This window comes from Balaenoptera physalus, assembly GCF_965194825.1.
Source record: "Balaenoptera physalus genome assembly, chromosome: 4".
Lineage (NCBI taxonomy): Eukaryota > Metazoa > Chordata > Mammalia > Artiodactyla > Balaenopteridae > Balaenoptera > Balaenoptera physalus.
Window position 1 is genome coordinate 112875903 of NC_138891.1, and position 12893 is coordinate 112888795.

The following is a 12893-nucleotide window of genomic DNA, read 5'->3' on the forward strand; positions in this document are numbered from 1 at the left end:
GAATGAACTGTGTTTCCTCAAAGCTCACATGTACAGCACTAATAATCAATGTGACTGTATTTGGAGAGAGAGCCTTTAAGGGGATGAATAAGGTTAAATGAGGTCATAAGGGACTCATAAAGGACTTAATGCAATAGGACTGGTGTCCTTATAGCAAGAGAAAAGACCCCAGAGCTCTCTTTCATTTTCCTACCGTTAAATCCTACAGGAGAAATCGCAGAACATCTCGTTTTGGAAAACTCCAAAAATCTCTGTCTTGATCTCTGATTCCTATTTTTTAAGCAGCTTTATTTAGAAAAGCTGAAGTGATTGTGTGCTAATTTGAGCATCTAGGTTGTACAAGAATTAACTTGAAAATTCCCTTTTTGATGTCCTCTAAGACTTGGATTCCATTTATATGCATATTATTCTTTCTCAGACCTCTAACTTCATACTGGAGCTGAGCAGAAACATGGCTTACACTTTCCCTCAAATCATCCTTGGGCTCTGGACAGGTGCTGGACCTTTGAGCTGACAAGCAGATTATTAGTAATAGTACCTCTTAAATTTGGAGATCTTTCAGTAGTATACAGGAAAGAGCTGCTCTACCTTTCAAATCTTTCCAGATATTTGACCCCAGGCAAATCAGTGGGCATCATAGGACAGATGCATATATCATCATCAGGATGACTTGTATTTCCTACGGAGGCAGTTGAGTCCCTCAGGACTGGTGATGAGATGCTGGAGCATTACCGTAATGCTGAATTTGCCGAAGGATGGGTTTTGTTCCTTCCTCCAACCAGTAAGCTCTTTTGAGCTGAACTGCATTCCAAGAGAGCTCTTTTTATTCTTCAGTGTTCCAATGTGTACCTGAACCCTGCAGACAAGAAGACATACTGTGTTGTTTTGCAAATGCTTTGTTTTCTGAAGTGACTGATCACTCTTGAAGGAACTAAACATGCTAATAAAAGTGTCCTGCTCACCCTTGGGAATCGCATAAATGTTTAGAGAAGGCCTAATTGAGGCAGTTTTCTGTGTCTCAGTAATTTTTGGAATGACTGGGTAAAGAATCATTATTTTTTAGATCTCCTTTGTAAACTGAGGTAAGAATTTGGGGGACTAAATATTTAAAGTAATGGATAATGGATTTGAAGTTTTTCCTGGATCTTTCATCCTCTATTTGCTCTATCAGAATTATTGAAAAAAAAAATAATGATTTTATTGAATATAACATAACACTGGAAAAAAAGGAAAAGATAATTAATATGAAATGATAAGTGCTTAGTAGCATATTAGCTTAAAATTAGATGAATAAATTAGAGACAGAAATTTGAAATACATAAGTAAATTTCTAAAATAATTAAGGTAGTTAATATTAAATAAACCAACTATCTAGAGAAAATTAAAATTTAAAAGATGGAAATAGAGCTAAAATAAGGTAGAAGTATGTAAAAATTCATACAGCTAAAATAAATGTTATTTAAAATGATGAGTTAAAATATGATAAATATTTTTAAACACTTTAAAGTTAATAAATTAAGGTTAAAATCAAATGAATATAAAAACAAGATTTTAAAAGGAAAGCTAAACCCATCAAAAGACAATTGACTTAATGGAAAGAAAATGACAAGAAGATATATTCTCAAAATGAAGGAAGGAGAGAAGAAATATTTCATCCACAAACTGGCAGAAGAATGATTTTTTTAAAAGAATTTATTTATTAGAAACATATTTCATATAGTTTGAGTGGACTATTTCATAGATAGTAGACCCCAGAAACAGAAAACAAAGCATTTATTCTGATTTTACCATAGTGCCTACAATCTTTTGCTTCCAGCTTCCAGTTGTTTTTACTAGGACTTGTTTCTAAGCTTTTTTCGTGTAGATAGAGATAATCTTTATTCTGGGAGATGTTTAGCCCTGCTCTCAAGGTAGGGCCTTTCTAAAGTCTCTGTTAAATGTCCCAGGGGCTCAGTGAGGTCACTTTAGTCTTGTTTGGAACTCACCTGTCTCAAAACTCTAAGAGCTCCCTGTAGCTGTTCTTTCCATGTTATTGTTATTTCTCCAGAAGCCTGTTCTTTGCTTGGCCTCATGAAGTCTCAACATATGACTGCACAGCTTAGTGGATAACAGTAGTTGATGGTCTCTGAGAGATCACAGTGAAAAGAAAAGCAAACTAAGTGAAGCTTACAATTTTCTGAGCTGCTTGTTTGTCTGGAGGTACATTACCACTCCAGCTTAGAGACAGAACAGAATGCAACAGAAAATAAGCACCTCACTAACAGATATCAGATAAAACATATCAGAATTCAGGGACATGGAGGAAGATGAAATTTGCAGAGCAGAATAGAGAAAGAGACCCAGAGGAAAATTCCAGAAATTTGAATAAGGGTCCCTTAAGTTTTGATCACATACTAAGCGTAGAGGAGGAAAAATAATTTCCCCTCTGCCCTTTTAGGTTCTTGGCTGAGGCCTCCCTGCAGTTAAAGACAGATTAACAGGAGAGAAAAAATTAATTATGTATGTATGTACTTATGGCATCCCCACAAAGATATGAGATCAAAATATTACTGAATGCAAGTTCATGTGCCTGAGGCTCAGTAAAGCCAAAAGATATAGAAGCTTCAGAGTTTGGAGCAGAGGAAGATTTATTGCAGGGCCATGCAAGGAGAACGGATGGTTCATGCTTAAAAAAACCAAACTCCCTGAAGGGTTTCAGCAAAGCATTTTTAAAGGCAAGGTGAGGGAGGGGTACCCCAGGGTATGTGATTGCCTGGTGCCCAATTCTCTGATTGGTTGATGGTGATTAATCCCTATGTGCCAGGAGGTCTGGGGGCTGCACGATCATGATCATCAAGTAGTAAATTTCTTCCATTTGTTGGAGGTTTCTAGCATCTGAAAAACTCAAGAAATATGCATGAAATACTATTATCTGGGTACTTCAGAGAGGAGCTACAACAGAGGACATGGGGGAGGGGTCTCTCACGGGAAAACCCCATAGGATCCTGCTTGGTTACAAAATGGCTTATAAGCCATTGAGACTAAGGAAAGGGATAGGGACCTGGGGCTTCAAAAGGAGGAAGAGAATTCATGGGAAAATGAGAAAAGGAAATGTTTGGTAAATAAATGTTACCCTGCCTTGCAGATAAGTCTCTCAGGTAAAAAAAGTTATCTCTGGTAATAGCTCACTTCCTTATAATCGTCCCCTTTCTAATGTAAGTTTCCTTTACAAAAAGTTAACTTCTACTCTCTTTTTAGAGCTTCCCCTCTGTCTGCAGTTTCTCAAAATAATCAGCTCAAAATAATCCATATGTCAAAGAGGCATATTTGGAGGAGGTATTTTTCTGCTACCCTACATAAACTATACAGCAAGAGTGAAGTGACCTCATTGAAACCTGGACGTTCAATAAAGACTCCAGAAAGGCCCTACCTTGAAGCTAAACTATTTCCAGAACAAAGGTTACTCTATACCCATACTAAGAAAGCTTAGAAACAAGTCTTGAAAGGATCAAGTTGAACTATAATTAAATTAACTATCTGTCAGAACAACTCTTTAAAGAATGTTTTTTAAAAAAAGAAAGAAAACCCTAGACAATCAAAAACATAACATCTACAATGCACAACATTCAGTAAAATCTAATAGACATACACGTAATCAGAAAAAATCAATCAGTACCATAGAAACATATCCATAAATGATGGATGATAAAAGTAGCAGACAATAACTTTAAAAGAGGTATATTATAAAGATGTTCAAGGAGTTAAAAGAACATCTAATTCATATCCAGGTCCCAAGAGGCCGTTTGTAGAGACACATTAATCCTAAATATAATTGAATTACATTTTCCTTTATGAAAACTCAAAGTACCTAAGAAAGTCAAAACAATTTTTGATTAAAAAAAAGTTTGAAGATTTACACTATGTAATTTCAAGATGTACTGTAAAACAATGTCTGAAGAATCAAAATGATTAACTTAAAAGGAAAAAATGATAAATTACAATTTATCAAAAAATTTAAAAATGTCTCCTTTTTAAAAGATACTGTGAAAGAAAGAAAAAAGAAAGAAAAAAGAAAGAAAAGACAAAGACTAGAAGACAGTATTTTCAGTACATGTATCTAATGAAGGCCTTAAATCCTGATATATAAAGAATCCTTACAAATAATAATAGAAAAACAAATGACCAAATAAAAATTACAAAATATTTGTACAGACACTTCACATAACAAAATTTAAACATGACCAATAAGCACATGAAATGATATTTACTCTCATTGGTCATTAAGTAAATGCAAATTAAAACTACAACCAGATACCACAAACCCACTGGAATGAATACAGTTTAAAAGATTGACTGTGACAAGTGTTTATTATGATTTGGAACAACCTGAACTCTCATACACTGGTAAGATTGTAAAACAGTATATCTCATCAAATTAATCATATGTTTACCATACAACTTAGCAAACCTATTCCTAGGTATTTACCCAAGGGAAATACAAACAGATGTCTATATAACAACTTGTACAAGAATTCTTATCAGTTTTATCAATAGTATTCCTAAACTGGAAACAACCCAAATGCCCAGCAACATGTGGATGGTTAAACAAATGGTGGGATATTCAAACACTGTACCCAGCAACAACGAACAAACTACTGGTAGGTGCAGCAACATGGATTAATTTAAAAAAAAATTGGTACTGAACAAAGAAAGCCAGACATATGTAAGATGCCTACTGAATAATTCTATGTATATTAAGCCCTAGAAAATACAAATATATAGTAATAGGAAGTGGGTAAGTGGATACTTGAAGCCATGAATTGAGAAAGGGTTGGAGATATGCTGTGAAAAGGAAAAAGTAACTTTTGGGGGGAGATGGAAGCATTCCATGCCTTGATTCAGGTAGCGGTTATACATTTGACGAACTCATTTGAACTACACATTCAACATTTTGTTCTGTGTAACTTATACCTCAATAGTTGATTATTTAAAAGTGTGGAGTTTATAAGCAGGGGATTTGCATATAGTTTACATCAATAAATTAAAGTTATTGTTAATAATATTAATGCATAAAAATTCATTGAGCAATTTCTCTGGTCTCTGCTAGCTATTGATCATACACATATAAAACAGACTGTAGAAGGAACTAATTGAGCTCATTTTCTAACAATTGAAACATGGGAGATAGTCATTGTGTTAAAAAAAAACAACACTCTAGCTGGTTCAGTGGTAGATTTAGGGTTTCTAAATTTTCATAGACATGCATGTATATTTTATTATTGTCTGGTAAAACATTAAGATATGCCCAAACTTAAGACACTTTATTTTAAAAGAGCATGATTTTGTGTTGCTTGATATTACCCATGGCTATTTTTCCCCATAAACAAAAACTCGTTTTTGGTAGCTCTTTTTAGAGAAAAATAATTCATCAGACATAGAATGATACAAAATGTGAATTTTCTTTGCCATTACTTATACACTGAGGATTAAAAACAAACAAGTCAAGTTCAATTAATTCCTAATATCATTGCTTTGGTTCTTTGGGGACTGTTACTGAAATCATTATATTATTCTCTTTTTCAGACTTCAAATGGTGACACAGGAAATTCTCAAACCTGAGCCATTTTTATGAAACTCAAAAGCATGTATAAGGAAAAACAGCACAGCTTTAGGCACAGTTGGCTTCTTTCAGCATACCTATTTCTGTTTATTAGAGAACTCCTACAACAGACATAGTCTTGGGGTTTGTTTCCAGAGTGTGCAGTTTGTTCTGTTTCAGAACAGGAGCTGTTAAAGCTCGACAGCTGTTTCATGAATGCCTCTCCCTGGTCACAGGAGGATGCTGTGGCCATATGGACATGTGAGCTAAATCCCTTCAATCCCTATTGAAAAAACAAGTAGTTGTGCATGACCTGGAGATGGAAATGTCTTGTTTGTGCAGAGCATCACAAGAATATTTATGAATAGCAAGTGGTCTGGATGTGTGTTGTATGTGGATTAAACAGAAAGAAGGGGAGAGAAAAGCTTTTTTTTTTTTTAATGAAAAATATGTGAATCACAGTACTATGAGGTCTGCCCAGTTCTAACTCTTGAAGCCAGTGGTATCTCCCCCGCACATGGGAATGCTGGGGAGATGTATCCTAGGAGTTGCAGAAACAAGATGGGTATTTGTACCAGGCAGCTGGAGGTGATATAGCCGGGAGGTTATCCAGGCTCATCGCTGAAAGGGCCAAGATCACATCAAGAGGAAGAGGAAAGATGTTCAGTTTCAAAGGATAAGTTATAGACAACAATTAAGTCATATGTCTTGGAGGATCAGAAAGGAGTAAGGAAGTACATGAAAGACTTGAGAAAGTGATTTAGAACTATGGTAATAAGTAGGGAATGTATAATAGACTTCTCCTTTTATATAAAGCATTGCAGTTTGTTCAGGAAGATGTGGTTACTCAAAGAAGTTGTGTGTTTTTGGACAATGTTAACATAATCCTGTGAGTCTAATAAGAGAGACAGAGGAAGCAATTTTGTGGACAAGCTTTATAGCTGTACAGTAAGGAGGAAGGGAACAAAAGTTCTCCTTTACCTTATGAGCTAGTAAATCTGATGGAAAAGCAACATGTCCTGAGGGGCAAGAGGCAGTGTGCAGCATCTACAATTGCATAAATAAAAGAGATATTTTGTACAATTGAATTTGTGTAAGTTCACTGCTCTGTTCAACAACGTCAGTGGGTTATCAGCAAGGATACCTTGAGAGTGATATTGTGTTTGCTGCCAAGTTGGTCTGGCCAAAAATCTCATAGTGTACCCCAAGGCAAAGGCCATGCTCAAAGGGCCAATTAAATGAAAGGGTTGGTCAAATGAATTAGATATTTGACTAGGGATATTATGATAAGCCAAGAGCACAAATTTATGTGAAGTCTAATAAAATAAGGTTAACCTTGGTGAACGAAGCATCTTGCTCTCAATTTAACGCAGTGCATCACTGTGAAGAGAGGAAATAAGCTAAACAGACATAACTACCACAATGGATGTTAACTTGACGGTTATGCCATGAAACCTTGTCAAGAGCAGATTGTAGTCATATTGTTTTCATATTTAATTTACACAATTTCAATTGTACAAAATCTCTCTCTCTTTAATTTGTTCAATTGTAGATGCTGCAAAACCATATTTTGAATATGAACTCTTTCTATGTCATGAATTACAGTACATATTTTACTTTTATACACATTTTACTAACCAGAGTTTTCTACTCTAAAATCAGGATTGAATCATTATATTCTTTTAGGGGGGTTAAGAAATTTTTAGAAAAAAGCTTTGATGATATAAGGGATTTTTTCCTTTAATCTCTAACTTTAGGAACCAACCCTTGCAAAAGAAAGAACTTCAGTCTAATGAGAGAGAAACTCAGTCAGCAATTAAGGAAGATACAGAGAATGCACAAGAACTGTACACTGGCAAAGAGTATGAGAGTTTTTAGGTTTATCCTGGGGTCTCATGGGCTGAGGCTGATGAGTGACCTATTTATTGGTTATCTCCTCAGACTTTTATCTCTCACTCATTCATGTATATCCTTAAGTACGTACCATGTGCCAAGCCATTCTAGTGGCTGGAGATACAATATTCCCCTGCATTCTTGAATGGAGATATATATTAAATAAAAACAAAGATCAAACAACAAGAAGTACTATGATGAGAAATAAAGGAGATACAGGGAATTCCCTGTGGTTCGGATGCTGTGCTTCCACTGCAGGGGGCATGGTTTTGATTCCTTTTCTGGGAACTAAGATCCTGCAAACCACGTGGTGCAGCCAAAAAAAAAAAAAAAAACAAAACAAAGAATGATGTTTCCATATATTGGAGATACAGTGTGGCAGGATGGTTGGCCAGAGAAGACATTCTCAGAAGATCATATCTGAGCTGAGATCTGAATAAAGTGAAGAAATGAGGCACATAACTATCTCCAGGGAAGGGTATTCCAAGCAAAAGAAATCACAAGTGCAAAAACCTTGGTGTGGAAACATTTTCTGTAGGTTTACAGAACAACAGTGAAGGCCCGTGTAGCCTTCATACAATGGGTGAGGAGCAGATGGGCAGAAACTGAGTTTAGGGGGAGTCAGAGGCCATAAAGTAAACAACCATGTAGTCATGGTAATTGCTATGGGTCAAATTGTGTCCCCTCCACCAAAAAAGAGATATGTTGAAGACCAAACCTCCAGTGTCACAGAATGTGCCTTATTTGGAAATAGGGGCGTTGCCAGTGTATTGGTTAAGATGAAGTCAAAATTGAGTAAGGTGGGTCAATAATCCATCATGACCGGTGCCTTTATAAGGAGACATCCGTGTGAAGATGCAGAGACACACAAGTGAATATCAGTGATGACAAAGGCAGAGACCGGAGTTACGCAGCTGTAAACCAAGAAACACCAAAGATTGCCACAACCAATCGGAAGCTAAAAAGAGGAAAGGAAGGATTCACCTACAGGTTTCAGAGGGAGATTGCCTGGCCCTCCCAGCACATTGATTTCTGACTTCTAGCCTGCAGACCCCTGTAACCCCTGTTGTTTTAATTTACCCAGTTTGTGGAACTTTGTTAGAGCAGCCCTAGGAAACTAATACAGTAAATTTGCTGTTTTTTTTGTTTGTTTGTTTGTTTGCTTTTGTTTTTTAATAGATTTTACATTTTAGAGAAGTTTTTGTTTCAAAGCAAAATCAGGTGGGCAAGTAGAGTATCCATATGTCCTCTGCTCCACACACCCATAGCCTCCTACCCCATCAAACCTAAAAACTCTCATACTCTTTGCCAGTGTGCAGTTCTTGTGCATTCTCTGTATCTTCCTTAATTGCTGACTGAGTTTCTCTCTCATTTTGTGCCCACCAAAGAGGCACATTTGTTACAACTGAGGAACCTACATTGACACATCACTATTATCTAAAGTCCATAGTTTACCCCAGGGTTCACTCTTGATATTGTACATTCTATGGATTTTGACAAATGTATAATGACATGTATCCACCATTGCAGTATCATACGGAGTAGTTTCACTAACCTAAAAATCTTCTGTCACCCGCCTCTTCATCCTTCTCTCCTCCAGCATCCCTGTAAACCACTGTTCTTTCTACTGTTTCCATAGTTTTGACTTTTTTCAGAATGTCAGATAGTTGGAATCATAAAGAATATAGCTTTTATAGATTGAATTGTGTTCTTCCAGAATTCACGTTTTGGAGTCCTAACCCCTATTTTGACTATATTTGGATATGAAGCCTTTAAGGAAGTAATTTAGATGAAATGAGGTCATAGCAGTGAGGCATAATCCAAGATAATTGGTGTCCTTATGAGACGAGCAAGCTGCACCAGGGATGTGTGTGCACAGAGGAAAGGACGGTGAGGACACAGCAAGAAAGTAGCCCTCTCCAAGCCAAAAAGAGAGGCCTCGGGAGAAACCAAACCTCTGACACCTTGATCTTGGACTTTCAGTCTCTAGAAAGATGAAACAGATTTATGTTTAAGCCACCAAGTCTGTGGCATTTCATTACAGCAGCCCTGGCAGGCAAATATAATGTAGCATTTTCAGATTGGCTTCTTTCACTTGGCAGTATGCATTTAAGGTTCTTCTATGTCTTTTCATGGCTTGATAGCTCATATATTTTAGTGCTGAATAATATTCCATCGTCTGGATGTACCACAGTTTGTTTATCTGTTCATCTTTTGAAGGACATCTTAGTTACTTCCAAATTTTGGCAATTATGAGTAAAGCTGCTACAAAGATTCATGTGCAGACCTTTTGTGTGAACATAAGTTTCAACTCATTTGGGTAAATACCAAGGAGCACAATTGCTGGGCCTTATGGTAAGAGTATGTTTATGTTTATAAAAAATTGCTACTGTCTTCCAAAGTGGTTAAACCATTTTGCATTCCCACCAGTAATGAAGGAGAATTCTTGTTACTCCATATCCTCACCAGGAATTGGTGCTGTCAGTGTTTTGAATTTCAGTCATTGTAATAGAAATGTAGTGGTATTTCACTGTTTTGATTTGCAATCCTCTAATGATATATAATGTTGAGGATCTTTTCATATATTTATTTGCTATTTGTATATTTTCCTTGGTGAGGTGTTACCTTTTTGTATTTTTTATGCTATATATGATGGAAATATATTGGAGAGGTCTTAGAAAGGAGAAACATGATCTTATTTCCACCTTAAAGGTTGACTAATATATGGCAAAATAACCTGTGGGGGGAGAGAGGACACAAGCAGTGGTACAGAAACTAGTTTGCCAATTTGGAGGCTATTTCTGCAGTTCAGATGTCTTGCTTAAAATAATAGGATTAGAAATGAGGAGAAATGTTCCCCTTATGAACAAATATAAATATTTATTTTTCATATGAAAGATGATTGCTTCTAACCATTTCAAACACACACACACACACAAATACACGCTAGAATTTTCTATTGGATGAGATGTGTCAGGTGACAGAAAGAAAGCAAGGATAATGGTTGACTAAGATTTTGGTCTAAACAACTGGGTCATTGTTGGTGCTATTTGCTGTGTTGTAAAACAATGTCATAGGAGCAGGTTTTTTTTTTTTTTTATTTCAGACAAAGATGTTTTTCTTGTTAATTTTAGTAGTTTTTTTTTTAAATTAATTAATTAATTAATTAATTTTTGGCCGTGTTGGGTCTTCGTTTCTAGGCGAGGGCTTTCTCCAGTTGCGGCGAGCGGGGGCCACTCTTCATCACGGTGCGCAGGCCTCTCACTATCGCGGCCTCTCTTGTTGCAGGGCACAAGCTCCAGACGCGCAGGCTCAGTAGTTGTGGCTCACGGGCCTAGTTGCTCTGCCGCATGTGGGATCTTCCCAGACCAGGTCTCGAACCCGTGTCTCCTGCATTGGCAGGCAGATTCTCAACCACTGCGACACCAGGGAAGCCCAGGAGCATGTTTAAGAGTAAAAACCAACATGATTTATTTGAGATTTGACCCACTTCTTAATTTTCACCTCCAGGTTGGTGTTATTTAGGAAATATGCATTACAAATGTACTTGCTTATCATTACTGAGAATTAAAGAGTAGTTTATGCAAATTTTCGTAAATAATGTCTCATACTGGTTTATAATTTTACATTCAGGACATGGCCATAGGAAACATTATTTTTAACAACAAGGTTATTAATATTGTTGGTTGAATAAATGTTCATTCATAATCAATTTCCATAACAGGTTTTTGCAATAATGGCGCTTTTGAAGCTTGGGGCTGGATAAGTATGGTTGCGGGGGACTGTCTTATGCTTTGTTGGATATTTAGCAGCAACTCTGACCTCTGCTTTCTAGATGCCAGAAGAACACTTCACCCCAGTTGTTGACAATCAAAATTATCTCCAGACATTATCAAATGCCCTTAGGGTAAAGGCAAGATCTTCCTGTCTGATAGCTGCTGATCTATAGTAAGGATGGGATGATTTATAGGTTATTATAAAACTATGGTTTTCAATTTGTGTTAAAAGGGATTCTAAAATGCTGAGGAACTGCTTTGAGAAGGAAGGAAACACTGACTGAGCGGGCAGAACTTTAACGTAGAACAACTAAGTATTAATTTATTTCACATGTTATTCTTCCAGGTAGGATTTTATTTCAAGAAAGTGTTTCACAGCTAAAGCATTAAAAGAAAAAAACAAAAAAACTGTGAGAAATCATATAAGACCAAAAATCACATATAAATCATTCAATTTACTTTGTGTCCACAAACCAAAAAACAAAACAAAACAAAAGAAAAAACAGAATTTAAGGAGGAAAACACAAATACAAACTAAACTTCCAATATTTATCTAATCTAGTAAAAGCAAGAATTAAATCTTTTTAGTTCCATGTATTTCAGATGTTATGTCAGTTTGTGGGGGAAAACCATAATGAAAGAAGAAATTCAAACTTTTCTGCTTTAAGGATAAATGTGAAAAGATAATGATAGTTATATTAATAGTGTCATTATAACAGAAATTACATTTGACAAAAAAAGGATCATAAATTGAAAATAGAAAATGGTCTTAGTCACATGAGATTTGTAAGAGAAGCTAGAGATTTTGAAAATAATGAAAGAAATTACCTACGAGAGAGGCTTAAATAAAAAAGAAATATATAGTGAAATTTAAAATGCTATCTCAGGATTTGATTAAGCTCAAAAAAATTCAAAGGATAAGAAACTTTTAAAACAGTGTGTATGGCTTTGGGGGCAGGGGAGAAGTACAGAGTGTATTTTCAATGTTACTTTAGGAGAATAGATTTTTTAAATATGAAAAAAATGAATTTTGATATTCATGTATAGCCAAAAAAAGGAACAAAAATAAAGACTTACTATGATACACCTTCTGCTTACAGAACTATATGCTACATTATTGCCAATTATAGGGTTTAATTTACGGATTCATTGGAAATAAGAGGAAGTAGGAGCCGCATGGTGAAAAGGACATTGTTTACTGCCTTTTTGGATGCTATATAGCTCTAGTTGCTAGTATCTTAGCAACATATTAGCAATTCTAGAATTTGCCATGCCCATGACTCAGATCCTCCATCTATGCTTCTTTAGGTTCTTCAAAATATACTATTACACACAACATTGTATTCTCCACATCACAGCTTTTGATTTTCTATATTTCTATTGCTTCATGTATTGTGCTTATTTTAGTCTATGTGTCTTCACAAAAACTCTTAGGTTGAATTGCTCAGAAAAATTATATATACAGTGGGTTTTATCAAGTGACTCTAGTGAACAGCAGAGCTCTCCAGTCATACAAAAATCTTTTCAGCCTTGAGAGTGGGCAAGCACCCTAGATTGATTAAGGTGTGTTTAGTGTGCAGTTTCACATGGGCAAAGTATGGTTTATGCATATAAATTTCACTAGAACCATGTGGTAAGACTCAGAC